This window comes from Castor canadensis, chromosome 2 (genome assembly GCF_047511655.1).
Source record: "Castor canadensis chromosome 2, mCasCan1.hap1v2, whole genome shotgun sequence".
In the NCBI taxonomy this organism is placed as follows: domain Eukaryota; kingdom Metazoa; phylum Chordata; class Mammalia; order Rodentia; family Castoridae; genus Castor; species Castor canadensis.
The window spans coordinates 69,678,414-69,684,680 of record NC_133387.1 but is presented as its reverse complement, the minus strand read 5'-3'; the positions used below and the strand labels follow the sequence as shown (position 1 = coordinate 69,684,680).

The 6,267-nt window shown below is 38.2% G+C and overlaps 1 pseudogene; it reads left to right on the top strand.

The window, feature by feature from the left end:
• The first annotated feature begins 3,683 nt into the window (after positions 1-3,683).
• LOC141418044 (heat shock 70 kDa protein 4 pseudogene) lies at positions 3,684-4,930 on the top strand (annotated as a pseudogene).
• Positions 4,931-6,267: the final 1,337 nt, after the last annotated feature.

Here is a 6,267-nt window from a genome sequence, read left to right as displayed (position 1 = left end):
CCCTAGCGTGGACTATGGGGACAGCATCCATATCCCCACCCAGGAGGGCAGCAACATGGGGGGAAGGGAGCTTAGAATGTTTAACTGATGGGTAGAGATTATAAAGATATTTTTGATGCTGCTGCTTTGATTGTGACTCTGATGCTTCCCCCTTTAGGTTTGAATTAGTGCTATATACTGCATAATTAATTCAGCAGCTAAATAAGTAATTTCCCAATGTAACTTTCCACTCAGCTCCCAAGTTGCTGCAGCTAGAAAAAAAAAAAGGCTTATCTCCACGTGTACAATTAACTCTCTACAGAAAGCACTATTAGTGCCACTGAAAGACATCCATGTTCCCCCCATTTTATGAAAGAATAATGAAAGCATCTCTTGTCGAGTTATGTCCTAAAATCTTTGAAGAAAACTTAAGTCTCTCTGGACTTTCATAACTCACTTGAAGTCTCTAAAACCAGAAGAAAAGATAATGTTGCATAAGCTTTGATTAGTTTCTTTCTAAACATCCACAATTTTATACACATAAGAGCAGTAGGACTAGCTCTCATTATTACTTGTTTTTTTGTTTTTTTTTTTTTCATTTTTCTTTTATTATTCATATGTGCATACAAGGCTTGGTTCATTTCTCCCCCCTGCCCCCACCCCCTCCCTTACCACCCACTCCACCCCCTCCCGCTCCCCCCCCTCAATACCCAGCAGAAACTATTTTGCCCTTATCTCTAATTTTGTTGTAGAGAGAGTATAAGCAATAATAGGAAGGAACAAGGGGTTTTGCTGGTTGAGATAAGGATAGCTATACAGGGCATTGACTCACATTGATTTCCTGTGCGTGGGTGTTACCTTCTAGGTTAATTCTTTTTGATCTAACCTTTTCTCTAGTTCCTGGTCCACTTTTCCTATTGGCCTCAGTTGCTTTAAGGTATCTGCTTTAGTTTCTCTGCATTAAGGGCAACAAATGCTAGCTAGTTTTTTAGGTGTCTTACCTATCCTCACCCCTCCCTTATGTGCTCTCGCTTTTATCATGTGCTCATAGTCCAATCCCCTTGTTGTGTTTGCCCTTGATCTAATGTCCACATATGAGGGAGAACATACGATTTTTGGTCTTTTGGGCCAGGCTAACCTCACTCAGAATGATGTTCTCCAATTCCATCCATTTACCAGCGAATGATAACATTTCGTTCTTCTTCATGGCTACATAAAATTCCATTGTGTATAGATACCACATTTTCTTAATCCATTCGTCAGTGGTGGGGCATCTTGGCTGTTTCCATAACTTGGCTATTGCATTATTACTTGTTATAATACAAACATTGATGATGTTTGAAATGCATCTTTCACCAAAAAAAGGCATTTTCTTATTTTAAATTTTTCATTTTTTTGTTCATTTGCAAAGTTGTTTTAATTGGAAAATATCTTCTCTGGCTCTGACTCTTCCCCTTCTTCACAAAACTTAATGAGACACCAGTTTTTCACTTCTGTCACCCCCTCCCCAACAGTAGTCATGCCAAAACACACATAAGTTAAGGGCACTAGGTCTTCCATACACAAAAGTCAACTTAATTTGAATCACAGTTCTAAATATATGAGCTAAAATATAATTTCTAGAAGAAAACACAGAAGAAGGTGGTCATGGCCTTGGGTTGGGCAGAGTTCTTAAAAACATGACCTATAAAAAAGAAAATCAATAAATTGAACATAATAAAAACTAAAGTCTTTTGCATCCAAAACATCATTAAGAAAGCAAAATGAGCTGGGTGCTGGTAGCTCACATCTATAATCCTAGCTGTTCAGGAGGCAGAGATCAGAGAGATCTCAGTGCAAAGTCACCCCAGGCAAATAGTTTATTAGATCCTACATCGAAAATACCCAACACAAAAAAGAGCTGGTGGAGTGGCTCAAGTAGTAGAGTGCCCACCTAGCAAACATGAGGCCCTGAGTTCAAACTCCAATACCACCAAAAAAAAAAAAAATAGAAAAAAGACAAACCACAAGCTAGAAGAAAATACTTGCAAATCCTATATTTAATAAGGGACTTGTACCTAGAATATATATAAAGACCTGTTTCGATAAGCACAACAAAATTTTAAAGTGAGCAGATGATTTGAAAAGATATTTCTTAAGTAAGGTATATGATGGATCAATAATACATGAGGGGATAGAGCATTTGAGTTAGAGCTCAGTGGTAGAGCATTTGCCTAGTATGTATAAGGCACTGGGTTCAGTTTAAAAAACATATGAAATGTTCCTCAGCATTACTAGTTGTTATTGAAATGAAAATTAAAAACACAGTAAGATACCACTACAAATCCACTAAAATAGCTATAATCGAAAAGAATGACAGCAATAAGTGTTGATGAGTATGTGGAGAAACTGAAACCCTCCTATATTGCTCACAAAAACCTAAAGTGAAACAGTGACTTTGAAAAACAATTGACAATTTCTTTAGAAAGTGAAATGTAAACTTACCATGTCATCCATCAATTGAAATCCTAGAAATTTACACAAAAGGAATAAAAACATACATTTATGTAAAGAACATGCATGCAAGTGTGTTTACCTACATTATCATAGTAGGCAAAAAGTAAAAACAATTCAAATTTCCATTGGCTTGTGAATGAATAAATAAAATGCAGAATTACACATAGGATAGAAAACTATTCACCAATAAAAAGGAAGAAACTACTAGATTGGTACTAAAACCTGGATGAATCTCAAAAACATTAGCTAAGTGGAAGAAGCCAGATGTGAAAAACTACATATTATATTATTCCATTTTTATGAAATGTCCAAAAGTGGTAAATCCACACAGATAGGAACAAGTAAGTGATAGTTTGGGACTGGACATGGGAATGGGGATTGACTGAAATGGGTACAAGGGAACTTTTGAGAGTTGCTCTGAAACTCATGGAATTGCTCTATAGGGAAATTATTAGATGCGGCCTAACTCTACTTCAAAAACCATGAAGATGGTTGCACAATTCTATAAATTTACCAAAAATGATAGACTCATAAACATTATAATTGGTGAATTCTGTGGAATATGATTATACCTTAATAAAGCTGTTTAAAGTAAAAGAAGAAAGAACTGTTAGGTACATGAAGGTGAACAATATATATGTTCAAAACAGAATGATTGAATTCCCTGAAAAAAAAAAATAGATACCTATCAAACAGGCAGCAAGCTTACAGTCAGAAAATACCACATGCTAGAAAGTATATCAGTCAGGATGTAGTGGGTCACCCTATAATAACAAACAATCCCAGAAACTCAGTAACTTAAAATAGTGCTCAGCAAATTTTTTTCTTCAAAAGTCAAATGGTAAATGGCAAATTCAACTTTATAAACCACATGGTTTCTGCCTCAACTACTCAAACTGCCTAGACAATACAAAAACAAATAGGCAGTGAACCAGATCAGTCCAATAGGTCATAGTGTGCAACTCCTGATCTAAAACATCACTAATTGGAGATCTTCTGTGCCCCTTGTACTTCCTCTGTGCCACTAAGCCAGAACCGGCCTGGACAGTGCCCTTGATTACAGTGTTCCTTCCAAGATCCTAGATGCTCGCATGAACACTGCAGGTCTCTCAGAAGCCTCAGACCCCCAGCCCACAAGGCCCACTCTCCTGGAGCTAGCCTTGCCCTGGTCCTTGACCTGTATCAGTGGCCAAACCCAGGCTCAAGCCATGTTGGTAGCAGGCCTAGACCTGGGCTTCCAGAGCTGCTGTGTCCCTGTGGCCCCTACCAGTGGCACCAAGACAATTGCTAATAAGTATAGCAACTGCTTCATGCAGACTTACATTGCTTTTGTTTCTAAGAATTATTCAAATGAGCACCAGTTAAGAACTAGGTAATATCCAATGCAAAGAACACAGTCTGAGGAGTTAAAAGATTCCAAGGACAGTCTCCATTTGTGGAGGCAGAAAAATCTAATCTTATATATGATATTGTGCAATTGTCCACTGGGTATAAGGTGACAATATACAAAAGAGCCACTGAGCAAGTGAATGACATGCTTTTGTCCAAACAGCAGAAAGTGTTCTTAAGGAATCTATTGCTGATTGTATTGTTTCTATTCCTTGTTTCTATATTGATGCAGAAAGACAGGGATGGATACAACACATATTTCTGGTCGTAGGTACCTACACTTAATGAATGAAACTACAGCAGTTGCTCTTGCATATGGAATCTATAAGCAAGATCTTTCTGCCTTAGAAGAGAAACCAAGAAATGTAGATTTTGTAACCATGGAGCATTCTGTTTATCACATTTTCTGTATGTGCATTTAATAGAGGAAAACTGAAAATTTTGGCCACAGCATATGACACAACACTGGGAAGCAGAAAATTTGATAAGGTCTTAGTAAATAACTTCTGTGATGATGGGCTGGCAGAGTGGCTCAGGTGGTAGAGTACCTGCCTAGGAAGTGTGCACCTTAAGTTCAAACCCCAGGACTACCAAAAAAAAAAACCTTCTGTGAAGAATTCAAGAAGACATATAAGCTATAAGCTAGACATAAAATTTAAAATCCACATAATAGTATTACTTTCTCAAAAGTGAGAAACTCAAGAAATTGTTGAGTGGAAATGCTTTACACCTTCCTTTGAACATTGAATGTTTTATGAATAATGCTGATGTTTCTAGAACTATGAATAGAAGGAAACTCCTGAAAATGTGCAATTATCTCTTATCCAGTGTGGAGCCACCACTTCATGCTATCTTAGAACAAGCCCAATTAAAGAAAGAAGATATGGTTTCCTATGATTTCGAAGCCCAAACCCAAAGTGTAACTTCCAAAAGAGGAGCTACAGAGCAGAATGGACCAGTGGATGGACAAGGAGCTAGCCCAGGTCCTCAGGCTGCTGAGCAGGGTTCAGATACAACTCTGCCTTCTGATGCAGACAAGAAGCTTCCTGAAATGGATATTGATTGATTCCAACACTTGTTTATATTAAAACAGACTATTATAAAGAAAGTCATCACTCATTTATTGAGAGCTCAAACCTAATATTAATCCAAGTCAACTAGAGGCTTTGGTCCATGCCATAGTCATCGAAATCCATTACCATGAACACGTTACCATTGGGTTCATTAAAGTTTACAGCAGCAGAGGCACAGTAATAACGTGGTGAGTTCTCACTGGCTCTTAAGGCTCTACTGACATTTCATTGCCCAAAACAAATTGCATGGTTATGCCTAACATCAGAGGGATTGGGAAAGTACAATTCCGCCTTGTGCCTAAAAGGGAGAGAGCTAGTAGTAGCAAAATAAAATATTCCCTGCAAACCAAAATTTCTACTCTTAGATAAGTACCCTACAGAATCTTCCACATAAGTGCACTAAAAAGTAACATACACAGTGGGAAAGGGAGGGCATGAGGAAAGGGTGAAGGAGGGCATATGTAGCAGAAGTATCTTGCACTCATCTATGAAAACAGAACAATGAAACCTGTTGAAATTGTCCTAAGAAGAAGGGAATAAAGGCAAAAGAAGGAGGGAGTGAATCTGATGTATTGTAAGCACTTATGTAACTATCACAATGTCCCCCCATACAACAATAATATGCTAATAATAAATTAAAAATAAAAATAAAAAATAAGTAAAATCATCCATTTCAAAGAAAAAAATAACAAAGATGTTTGATCAAACATGGGTCAATAAAAATATGTTATCGTGCTAGTATAGATGTAGCTAAAGAAAATACTTTTTAGTAAAAACGAGGGAAGTTGCAAAAGAACACATAGGTTATGACCCATTTATGTATATGTGCTGCTGAAACAAACAAGCACATAGTCCATTTATGTAAGTTATTAAAAAAACTCTGTAGAGACATAAAGAAATGGGTGCACGTTAACTGTAAGACAATTCTTACTCTTGAAGAGATTTAGAGATTAAGGGACTTACTAAGATATCTGTAATATTTTATTTCATTAAAAGTATCTGAAGGAATTCCAAGATGGCGGCTAGAGGTAGGAAGCAGAAAGCGACCCTCCTATAGTGAAATCTTGGAGAGACGCTGGAGACACACTTTGCAGGCATAATCACCGAGAAAAGGCATAACTTTGACTCCTACACATCTCCAGCCGGTGCAGAGAATCTCCACTTCACGTTAAACGGAGAAACGAGGAGGGCCCCCGGGGCCGCCAGCGGCCGGCGCCCATACGGCTTGGGAAGACGCGGACCAGGTGAGCTTCACGGTACCGCGGTAGCCCCACAGACAAGCCTGGGCCAGAGCAGCCTAGCCCCCTGGACAGACTGACCTCCACCTGGG